The sequence below is a fragment of the Toxotes jaculatrix genome, chromosome 21, assembly GCF_017976425.1.
Source record: "Toxotes jaculatrix isolate fToxJac2 chromosome 21, fToxJac2.pri, whole genome shotgun sequence".
NCBI classification, from domain to species: Eukaryota; Metazoa; Chordata; class Actinopteri; family Toxotidae; genus Toxotes; species Toxotes jaculatrix.
The window spans coordinates 13,661,551-13,673,663 of record NC_054414.1 but is presented as its reverse complement, the minus strand read 5'-3'; the positions used below and the strand labels follow the sequence as shown (position 1 = coordinate 13,673,663).

The 12,113-nt window shown below is 41.4% G+C and overlaps 1 protein-coding gene across 1 annotated transcript in view; it reads left to right on the top strand.

The window, feature by feature from the left end:
• Positions 1-12,113, top strand: part of LOC121200955 (zinc finger MIZ domain-containing protein 1-like) — a 105,692-nt gene that overhangs the window by 23,321 nt on the left and 70,258 nt on the right. Inside the window, exon 2 of the mRNA XM_041066468.1 lies at positions 4,853-4,951. The gene's annotated coding sequence lies outside the window, so the exon portion shown is untranslated. The remainder of the gene's footprint in view (positions 1-4,852; positions 4,952-12,113) is intronic.

Genomic DNA, 12,113 nt, shown 5'->3' with positions numbered 1-12,113 from the left:
TTTGCACCAAGTGTGTTTGCCCGTGTGTATTGTATAGGTTATGTGTGTGTGTGTGTGAGGCTCCACATAATTACAGCAGCGGTGTTTAACTAGGCGCCGGCATTTGTGTTAATCAGCAGAGAGTGAAGATTGGGGAGCTAACTGAGCTGGTGTCTCATGCTCTCTAAATGCATCACGCTAAAAAACCATTATCTCTAAACCTGTAATCATCACCAGAGCTCTCATTCACTTCAGTGATACACTCCATATTTATGGCTTTGGCCCGCAACAACATGTGACTTCATCTAATGTAATCACTCCATACGGATGTCCTTTGAGACAAGCCGCATGTGTGTTGGGAAAATGTTCAGTCCCTCCTCTGTTAACCTGGATTTGAGTGTCAGTCGGTGCAGCCTGTACAGTATTTGCAGGCATTACAACCTTAATTCTGTAAATTTCTAGATTGGGATAATACTTGATAAAAGGCTTTGTGATGGTTTGCAAAGACCTGACTTCCCCACTAATCTAAGATTTGGTTAATAATTGGCTTACAGGAAAGTATTTTGCTTTTGCCCCAAAAATTCATTTTCTCCCACCACCAGTGGCCTCAATTTGGTGCTTTGCAGGTCAAAATACATGTAGGTTAAAACCAGGCAAAATGTAATTGAATAGTGAATGTTTTTTAGACATCTGCATTACATATAACTACTGTTTTGACAGTATTCTAATGGAATTTTACTGTTGCTGAATTATAGAAATAGTAATTAAGAGATCAATCTATAGTTAAATTAAACATTAGTTGCAGCCTTACTTAAGTCTATACATGTCATTTGAAACATTAATGAGTAATCCACCTTTAGACTTAATTTTGATAATATAATGCAGTTAAAGTATTATGCGACGATTGCAGAAGTCAGAGTATCTCCTTAATTAATTTATCTGTAATCACACACATTAGTATACACGTAAACAGACTGGCTATGAGGCAAGATTATTACCAGCGTGTTTCCACACAATCCTGTTTTCCTCTTCTTAAAATGAAAACCTTCTTCTCTGCTGAAAATCATTACAAACGATGAGATTGTCATTCCTACATTTGCTGTTCCGCCGTTCCTCCTTTGGCTTCCAGTGTCTTTTGAAAAGCAGAGATGCGTATCTTGGTTGATCTTGCATGTCTTGAGCATATCAACAACAGGAAGCACCCTGAAGGAGGAGTTGTGATTTCTGTGCCAAGGTAACACCAAGTGGAAGTGGAGCACTACTTAGGGAGGTGAATGGAAGGTCAAATGTTTCAGAGCTGGTATTTACTAAGAACATAATGGTGCGATTAAAACTTCCTTTTCACACAGTTCTCTGTTGACTGGTCTTTAGACCTTTAATCATTGCTACATACAGTATCTGTCAAAAGCTATGTGGTAAAAAAAGGGGGGGGGGGGAGGGGGGGGGGGACTGTGCAAGAATTTTTTAGAGGTCATTTCAAGTTTTTGAGGAAGTATCATCCTGTCATTATTAATTTCACACAGCATATTCATCAGCTCCTAGTATTGCATGTTTATGTTTCTTAGCTATTTTAATACCTTAGCAGATTGTTTCCATTTTCTCACAGAGGCCAAAAAACCTCTTTCATCCTTTTCCGGTTGCAGTTGTTCACACGATTCATGTCCATGTACATACAAAACCTACTGTATTTACCAGTTAAAATGCAAATGTGGCCCACTGGGAATAATAGCCCTTGAGAGCTGGCTGGGTGGATGGACAGCCTGTGGTTCTCAAGAGCTTTTCCCACAGCGTTGAAAGCAGAGCCAGGTGAGAATTTCTCCCCAGGTGCCTCTCTCCTGCCATTGTCCGGGCTTAGCGGGTGGCGTCCAGCTCCCACCACCCATCTGATTCACCAGTGGGTTTCGTGACCACTTTGCACAGGAAGACTGTTCTTCGTGCAGTCAGTAAAACCTGGTGCTGACTGGGGAGGAATGAACCTGTCCAGCTCCGGTGGCTGCAGCGACAGTGGGAATTTTGACTCCATGAGGATCCAATTAAACCTGGGAGGGCCTCTCTGAAGGAATAATAACAATGATAAATGCACCTCTGTGGTCGGCTTAAAAGAGGCAGGGAGAAATGTTTTATTGTGCTGGCCTGTCTCGACACAATTTACTCCAGGATCCTGTTTTTTGCAGTATCAGGAGGTTTAAAATCTCACCTTGTGATTTTTTTTTTTTTTCTAGGACAAGCCTGGTGTCATCTTTTAAATATTCTGATGACTTGGCTTTATGCAACATCAAACCCTCTCTGCATGTGCTTTGAATTGGCTTGGGATGTAGTGACTCCGTGCCAAAAGCCCAAATAACGTGTGCGTGTGTGCACGAGTTGAACACAGATGTGTGTGTAAATATGATGTGGATTGGATGTTTTTTTTGTGTGTGTTTTAACTCAAAATTGCCAAATATTCAGCTTCTCAAATGTGAAGATTTGCTGCTTTTTTGTTTTATATCTTTGTAAATTAAATACTGACAAAACTAGCAGTTCAGTTTTCTCCTGCATTTTTTTTAAACCAATGTTGACAAGAATCATAAATGCTTTTTACTTTGAATAAACTTGTATGCAGTTGAGAAAAATGTAATTTTTCAAATCATTTTATAACAGAAATGTTTTGTAGTTTGTAAAACCCTATATTTAGGGTTTAATCTTTCTTAGAGAAGATTTTCTGTCAGTTAAGCCTCAAAGTGTACTTTTCTCTGTCAGGTGGTAATTCAGAGAAAAACTCCTTTAATTAGATAACAAGCTTCTGTATTTCAGATTTGCACTTTGCCAGCAGTTTATCAATTACTGCTTGTGGTTTCATACTGCCAGTCAGTCTTTGTCTGGGCGCTTGAGCCTCCTCCTCACCGCGCTGCAGAGCCATGTTATTGTACTTAAACAAATCAATTCTGTTGCAGTTGAGCTTTTTTCCCTCCATCCCCCGTCATTATGAACTGTTTGCAGTGCAGAGCACATTGATTTTTCACAGCCCTGGAAAAGCTGTTGATGAATAGCACAGAGGTATCTGGGGAGAATCTGGCTTTAAAAAGGAGGCACCCAGCGTCAACCCCTCCTCCTCCTCCTCTCTCCCAACCCATTGAGCCCCCAGCTCTCCTCCACTTTCTCTTTTCAGAGAGCGGCACTTCCAACAGGGGAGAAATGCTGCCTGAAAAATCTTCCAATGATAAAAAAAAAAAAAAAAGAGGATTAAAAAAGTGCAAGGCACAAGGGACTGCCTTCTCCTGCTGAATGTGAAAATACACCTTGTGGTTAGACAGTTTTTATATTTGGAGCATTAGCCTTGTCCTGTCAACCAAAGCATGAGCTCAGGAGAAGCCAGAGGAGTTCTGGTTGGGGACAGAAATGGCTGGCATGCTGTGTGTCACTAAGCAGACGCCTGATGAAAATGATACTCCAACAGGATACAGCTGTAGACTTTAAGGTAGGGGTGCTAAAGGAACGGGTGGGAAAAGCTGCATTTGTTACACACTTACATGCTCCTTACATATATTCACATAGCAAGAGTTAACACCCTGAAGACATTTTTATTCTTTCTTTGCTTCCACCACCTCATTCAGCTTCTTGAAATTTCCTATAGTCCTAACATTTGAGGAGTGAAGGGGAAAAAAAAGCACGCTGATGCCCTACAACTTTTTCTTTGACTCCATGAAAATTAGTGTCATGCCCTCTCAACAAAAGAGATAAAGTAAAAATTTTGTTGAGGAGAGGGACAAAGGCCAATAGTTTGTTTATACTTATTTACCTGCTGAGTGGCCTGCCACCTTAAAAGATGACTATCTAGAAACGCTATCTTAACCTAGACCCTTCATTCAACGAGGGGTCTAGGACTTTAATTTAGCTGACATTGGACTGACCCTCTCATGAAGACATGAATAATGTCTTTCAACATCCAAATCTGATGTTTTTCTTTATATTTGAGATCTTATGGAATTACTAAAATAAAGTCACAACACTCAGATATTCTCAGACTCCACACAAAGAAGTCGGCTCCACACATGAATTTGTTCATTCATTCATTCAGGTATTGAAGTAGTTATAAATGTATGTGGTCAAAGAATTTTTGGTTTGCTTTTTCTCTCTCAGATGACAGCAGAAGCACACATTATTTATGAAAAGGATAACACATGCTAGAATCCAGCCTATGGTTATTATGCTCGTAATTATACTACTAATTAAAATGATTAATTCATTAGGGAAAATTAAGTCTTGCAAACACAGATAAGACATGATTGTTAACTGAAAGATAAATCAAATTTTCTCTTTATTTCAAATTTGTTTACATTTTAGTGCTCTAATACAGTCCGGGTTCTTGTATGAAGTCCTTACCTGGCTTATATTTAATGCTTTGTCACACATTCGTTAACACCTTATTGAACAAAATAAATGACTAAAGTGGTCACTTTGAAGGGTCTGAATGTCACTGGGCACCCACACAAGCCAGCCGGGCTAAGTGCTAAACTGTGGTGAAGGCCTCTCTTAATAGGCTTATCTGTCAATCGCGAGTGAATTGTGAATGTGCCATGACAGTGAACTTACTCTGTGGTGGGTGTTTATGATGCCATACTGATCATGTGAAGTATCGGCTGCTCTTTTGATTTGTCCTTCATGGGCACGAGAGCGTGAAGGAGCTTATCCGTGCAGGGAAGAAGTGTATCACGTTCAGCAATGCGCAGATGGAAGCCACTCAGAGCCCAAAGGAATCTGCGAGAAGCGAAATCATTGAGTGTGCTTGATTTCCAGGGGAAAAAATGTAAATGTAATAATTCAGTGTTTGGAGATTGGTGGATAATGCAGCGGTGATTGATGCATTTTCTTTTTCTTCTCTGATTTCTCTCAGGGGCAGAAGACGTGAGGTGCTGGAGTGTTTCTCCTCCTGGTGTGTGAATGGGTGGGGGGGTCTTTCGTGGTGAAGAATCAAGGATTGAAGTCAACATAGGTGGGTCTTTTTCTTTTTCTTTTTTTTTCCTTGATATGGATCTCATGGAACCTACAGAGCCCAGAAGATATGAGGGGTAAAATTTGTTTCAAATTCTGCCCCACAAATTAGATATTGATGCTCTCAGATGAGTGTTTCTGCAGCAGCAGGAACTTAACAGGTTGCTGTGCTTACTCAGGTATTGAGGAACAGCCAGAATGTTAGTGAAAGGCCAGCAGCTGTGTTTTGGTTTTGCAGTGCATACAAATAGTGAATTCAGTGCTTCATTCTCATATTATTAGGTAATGACAACTTACCACTGTGTGTCGCTATGTAAAGGCACAGTTACTCTGAGAAACCATGCAGCAAAATCTAATTCATTTTAAACTTGTGCTGTTGACCAAGAGCAAGTCATTCTGATATTGCGAACAGAGAGTCGGAGAGTCCAAAATAGAGGAAGCTATCATAGTCTATTGGCTCTGTTCCACTTTTATTTAAACCCCCTCTGTCGCTCTATAAGCTGCTCCACGACAGAAACGATTTTTAGATGCTTATGAGACAGGATTTTATCATTCAAATGCATCTTTTGGAAGAACTATGTTGTAAAAAAAAATTTACTGTTACATTAGCAGCCAAGCTAATGAGCTTACTTACTGGTAGTTAGAAAGCTCGCTAGCTCGGAGAACATCAATAGCCCTTTTTAGATGTACAATCCCGAGAACAAAATGCCTCTGGGGGAGTAAGCGGCACAGAAGAGCTGTTGCACTAATCAGACTACTCGCAGGCTAGTTACCCAACTAACCCTGAGAGTAGTCTGTTTCACAACAACGCAAAGATGAAACAATATAGTTACCTCAATGTTCTGTAAATATGAGAGCAGGAATGGCTTATTTGTGCACAATAAATAAATAATTTTAGAGCGGAAATTAGCTATCCGTGTGCATAGACTTTTTTTTTTTTTTTTCCATCCCAGGCTCTGTAAGGACGCTTCCTAATTAACTGAGATGTCACTTTGCCTGAAATATTTCTGGAAAAGATGTTATGTCACAGCTGGAATCAAACAAAGCTTGTTACTGGAAACAGATATCAGCCTCCCCTGTCACTAATGTGATTTAAAGACCACAACTTTGTTTGCTTGGACATGCTCTGTCCTCCACTGCGCTCGAGTGTCTTTGGTAAACATGTGATGGCAGCAGTTTGTGTGTGGCCAGGGTCGGCTCACCTCGCGGAGCATGTTGATTTCATCAGGAGCTCCTGGGGGGCTCTGAGTAACAAAGTGCTGAGATGTTGCGTCTGTTTTTTGACCGCATCCAAGTCCATATGTAGTCTGACTAATATGCACACACACGTGTACAGAAGGTCATGACTCTCCGCTTCACCAGCAAGCCAGTAGTTCATCCTTATGCAATATGTAGCTCAGTGTACATTCCATAAAAAGGGAGAATTGTGTCGTGGAAAGGGAATGTAATTGGTTCATCCACTGTATTATACAATACAGCTATGGCTTCATGGATTAGGAATTGGGACATCCAGTATCCACGCGCACACGCTGGGTAGATAAGGGTGGTTAATCTTGATTAGAGCAGTGTGAATGCTGAGGAATATGGTGCCCTGACAAACATCTGCCCGCCACACAGCTGAGTGGGATAAACCAAAGTGATTATTGTGGAAATGTCAGGCGAGGTAGACAGTGAGAGCAAGTGAAACGAGGGGAATGTGACATGAACAGGGACATGACATGAGTGCTTCACAGTCAGTTCTCTCTCTCTCTCTCTCTCTCTCTCTCTCTCTCTCTCTCTCTCTCACACACACACACACACTCAATGACAGATTTTTTCCTTCTTACTGTCGATGTAGGGTTGCCTTTGTGGGGGGAAAATATAGCTGGGTTTGATGGAAAGGCTGCAGTCAAAGGAAATGGCAACAGTCTCAAATAGAGAAGTGTAACCTCTAAGGTTGATAGCCAAATACAGTTTCTAGAAATTAAATTGGTGTAGTGTTGTGACAACTGATTATTTTCTTCTTTTTAGGCTTTGTTTAGTCTATAAAACATCAGAAAATAGTAAGAACTGCCCATCATGGGTTTGTAAAGCACAAGGGGACAGCAGCAGCAGTCCAAAATCAAGAGACATATTCAATTAACAGTGCTTTTAAAACAGAGAGAGAAAAAGCGAATGTTCACACTGGAGAGGCTGAACATTTTGCTGGACAAATGATTTCAGTGATTATCAGAATTGTTGATGTGGTATTTTCTGTCAATTAACTAATTCATTAATCGACTAGTTCTTTAAGCACTGAACAGTTTTTAGTTTTATTACTTTGGGTTGATGTCTAAAGGTTGCCGTGTTGGTCTTTGTCTCTGTAGCACCAGTGTAAGCCCTAATGAATAATTGCTTTCCTCTGTGAAATGTGAGGGGTGCAGACATTCTGTTAACCTCGCTAAAGGAAAAAGGGGGGGGGGGAGAAAAAAAAAATCCCCTTCCTGTCAGTGGTCTCTCTTTCTCTCTGTTCTTGTGAGATCTGGAACTGATAAGTGTGAGGCCTCTTGTAACTGAACAGGAAGGATAGAGGGCCTGGCTCTGCACACATGTCCACCTCCCCTGTGCAGACAAACAAAGAGAGCAGAGCCTGCCACTTAACTTCAGGTTTCAAAATATCCAATCCTATTAGAAGGATTATTATCACTTGCTGGCGTGAACTCTTATTCTGAAGAGATCTGTGTTGAATATAATAACAGAGAGACATTTTGATAAAATAGACCACAGCCATGTTTTGTAGCAGCTTCACACCCGGGCACAATCACAGCTCCCTTGTTCAACTGACCGGTGTTGAGTCAAGTGGAAGTACTTAATTAAACAAGGACATGGCAGAGCAGTGAGAGTTTATCATTCAACCCAAACACCCAGAGGTCTGAATGACAAGCTGTTAAACTGATAAGCGTGATGAGACTGTTGTAGTGTCTATACATGGGGTGTTTCCTGAAGCAGCTGCTTAAAGGGAAAGAAACCAGAAGCATATTATATTTGAACAGAGGATGTAAGATGAGTTTTGTGATCAGGTATGTGAGCACTCTGTTGTGCTAACCTTCTTCTTAGTTCTTAGGAAGTACTTTGGTGAGCTTGTGGTGCAGACTAAACACCTAGGACATCATTCAGCATGTAGTCTTTACATACAGTTTCAACAGGAATCAAACTTTGTAAAGTGTTTACAAAGACAGAAATTACAGACATGCTAACTCTAACTTTGTTAGTTAGTGGAAGATAAAACGGCCTGGAAAGGAAAAAGAAGATCTGTAATCTGTAACAATAATTGTTTAGGGGACAAAGTCAAAATATGGTAGAAAATAGGAAAACGTACTGTTTAACCCATCCATGTTTATTTGATCCCAGTCAGATAAAAGATATACAGTATGTAAACTACATGCTTTCTTTAAGAATGTCATAAATTAATTCATGGAATTTAAGTTTCATTTTTGCATTTGTGGTTCTTGCATGCCAGATCATGTTAAGCCGAGTTGAGTTGAGATAAAAATCAGCGGAAATCAACCATTGGCAAGATGCTTCACCTTGAATTCTGGGCAATTTTGTTTTCTCTCTGTGCATTTTATTCCTGTAGATAACTGGCCAAACTTACAGCACATGATGTGCCATGATACCAGGATATTTTCAGGGCAGCTACCATGGAGAGTGATAGATTTGTCTTATTGTTACCTAAATCATCAGTGCCAACCGTGAGCTCTTTTCAGTGCAGTACATCACTATTTTAATTCCCCAAGAATCTAAGAGAAAGGTCATTTTACTAGACTGAAAATTTTGTTCCTACACAAACAGTAGCTTCAGTAATTAAAGTGCTGTGCAGCCACAAGGTGTGTTGCTGTTATAGTATGAGTTCTCCAAAGAATTCTTACTCTGCTTATTATCAGCAGCTGGATGTAACAAGATCAAATTCAGTCTGTGAGAGTGTCAAATCTCATTCTTTGAAATGCAGGAAATTACTTAACTCCATAATAATTACACAACCTTGTGGAATGAATAGAACAACACATATTGATGATATCGCAACGGTGAAGAAGTATCCAAGGATTTTACCCTTGAAGCTTTTGTGTCAGCAAGCGCAAGGTCCATCACTGATGTGTATCAGATGAGTGTATAGATATTTTCCTGTACACTACTGAGCGGCTAACTGGGCATGACAAGAAAGCACTTGAGTCAGGTTGCCGTCTCAAAACCTCTCCATCCACGTCCTTATCTTTCTGGGTTGAACCCAACTTATTTTCTTTACAATACATTTAGTTGTAAACTAGCTTTCTTGGCCACATCTTATTCAGGGCTGAGACTGTGGCGGAGATGATCCGGGGTGGTATTCCTCCCATGAGAAAGTGCGAGATAACGTGCCAGGGTGACAGCTGAATTATCAGCCCATTAGTCACCGAAGAGGGAAAGAGGTGGATGAACATGGCATCCGTCAAGAAAGTGCCTCTTTTTTGCAGATAGCCTCCCCTAACTGCCGCCCACGAACCTTGTAAGTCTCTCCCACTGATGTAGGAGCTGGATGGCCGGGGTCAGGGAGCAGAGCCGGAGCTATCCCGGTGCTCTCTACTGCTGCTGATGACCCGGTCGCCTGTCCTAGGAACAGAGCAGCATAACACAGAGGCAGAACTCAGTGTACTGAACTAAAAATAGATGTGGCGTCATCCCCTTTTTCCCATAGACACATACAAATGTAGATGCACACGCTCACGCACCCGAGCCAGTGCAGGCGCACGTCTTCAGAAGCAATCGCAACCGCTGGTAATAGTCAGTGACATGCCAAAACATGTTTGATTGACAGGGAGACTGTGGTGGTACAAAGTGTCTGTGTACTCAGGACAGATGTTTTCTGCAGCTCATACTGATGGTCTGAGTTGACATACAGCAGGAGGAAGCCATTAAGCAACACTTGGCTCAGAGATGAACTTCCCCACTGTCCTGTGACCCTGTTGAATCTCCAAGCCTCCTTCACATCTCATGTGTCTCTCTATGAGCTATCTGCCCGGCTCCACTCAAACAAAGACACTACAAATAAAACGAGCGGTATTGAACAAATGGAGTAGTGCTTGCTTCCTTTGATGCAAAATTAAAGCTGATATCCCTTTGACATGCCATCCACGGATAACTTGTCAATTTCCTGTTCATGATGAATAGCCTGAATAAGCTACGCTTCACAAGCCAACAGATTAATTAATGGCGTGGCGTAATATGTTATAAGAACACTTGGCATTGAGATGCTGTTGGCTTGTGAATGGTCTACCTCGATGCTGCTTCTGGAAATATGACCGCATTAACGGGCCTTTCTTCTGCCTAATGCTGCCATATTATTGCATTTCTCTTTGTCACTGAAAGCAGTTCCTGTGGTCTCATTAGGTTGATACATTCTTGTTGTAAACCACGACCAAGACCCGATGAGCTTGTCTCAACTCCACTCGGCTTCTTTTAAATATTCTATCTATAATGTGTCTGTGTAAAGCTAATGAAATGATGATAGTGGCAGCGCCACAGGGCCTTGAATTAGCACATCAGCTGATCTGACTGCCATTCAAGTGGCCCAGTTTGGAGATGTATTTACAGCAGGAGACAAATATAAGCCCAGATCCCACTTGCTGTTGCTGAAGTTCATCCAGCTCCAGCTTCATATCGAACACACTGATATGAGAGTTGTACCAGTCTTCTCGTCTGATTCTTGGGAAGAAAGCAAATAAGTGTATTCCTCAATTCCTTTAAAGTTAGCTCCACCACGACTCGCTGCAAATACAAATACTTTTAATTAACTTTTGCATATCACACATTTAATTATACTTGAGTATTTTTACATCAGTTAAAGGATCTGAAATTGATCCACAGCTCTTAGATATTTAGCCATGGAGAAAAGAAAAACAGATATTTAGCATTCAGCATTTACAGAACTTTGTCACCTTGACAAACTGTGAAATTAATAATTTGTTCTTTTGGTTTTTTTTCAAAGGCTTGATATAAAATATGTTGGATAGAACAAATTTATCTCCTTAAGCTCTGTAGCATGATTGAGCGATATACAATGAAGTCAGATCGGTTTGAACGCTCAGGAATTCATGGCAGACAGGCTGATAGTCATCAATTTCAGACTTGTTTAGCAATTTTTGGGATCAAAGGCGATGATGAGGATGATGATACTGATGCTAATCCCACTGAAGGGGATGATTGAGTCATCAAGGCAAAACAGCTGTCTTATGTGCTGCCTCCCCCCCCACCATTAATGGCTGATGATGACGGTAGCAGAGTGTAAGTGAGTGCAATTGACAGCGGAGTTTGAGCTTCCTCAGGGAGGAGGGAGAAAAGCTGAATCTGAGCAGAGGGAAGCAGGCAGCAGGGTGGCCATGAAACATTCATGCACCTGGGGACTCTTTGCATAAGGAGAGCAAGCTGAGCCAGTAATGAAGTAAAGAGCAGAGGACTTTTAATGGCTCTGTTTGTCCTTTTATGAGATTAGCTTTAGTCTGGCTTCTTATATAAACTGCATTAAAAGCCTAATTGCATACAGTGATTTAGTGATGACTTGTACCCACAAAAATGCACTGCCTGCTGCAGAGCCTTGCAGAGAATATTATTTACATTTGGAATAATCAAATTGTGGTTAGCTACAAGATAATTGGGACCACAGGTGTGCTGCTGGATATAGTTCAGTGCTGGACAGCAGAAGATGAGTTATTCCCAGCCCTCCGTCGCTCTGCCTCGGACTTTTAACATGACAACGGTGCACCAAATGTGGACATCCCCAGCTGCGCCGGTTGAACAGTTGTTCCTCCTAAACTCACCCTGCTCGGCGACTGCAAGCTTGCGCAGGGACAGAAAAGGCGAGAGAGGAGCAGAGGAATGGCAAGATGAAGAGGAGAAGAAGGGAGAAGTAATATTTAGACAGCTGCACGTGTAGTGTTGTGTATCACTGTCAGTGGAAGGGGGGGAGTAGAAGTAGAGCGTTATTTTGGTGTCCTCAGCTAGGCCTCAGACAAGCTCCTGCTGCAGTATTGATGTCACTGCACCCTCCTGACAGCGAGCTGTAAATCACAAGTCGTAGTCATCTATAGATTTACAAACACCTGCTACCTCTGTTCCTAATATGTCATAGTAGTATATTATCCATCTGAGCTGAATAAACTGAGAGAACTTGT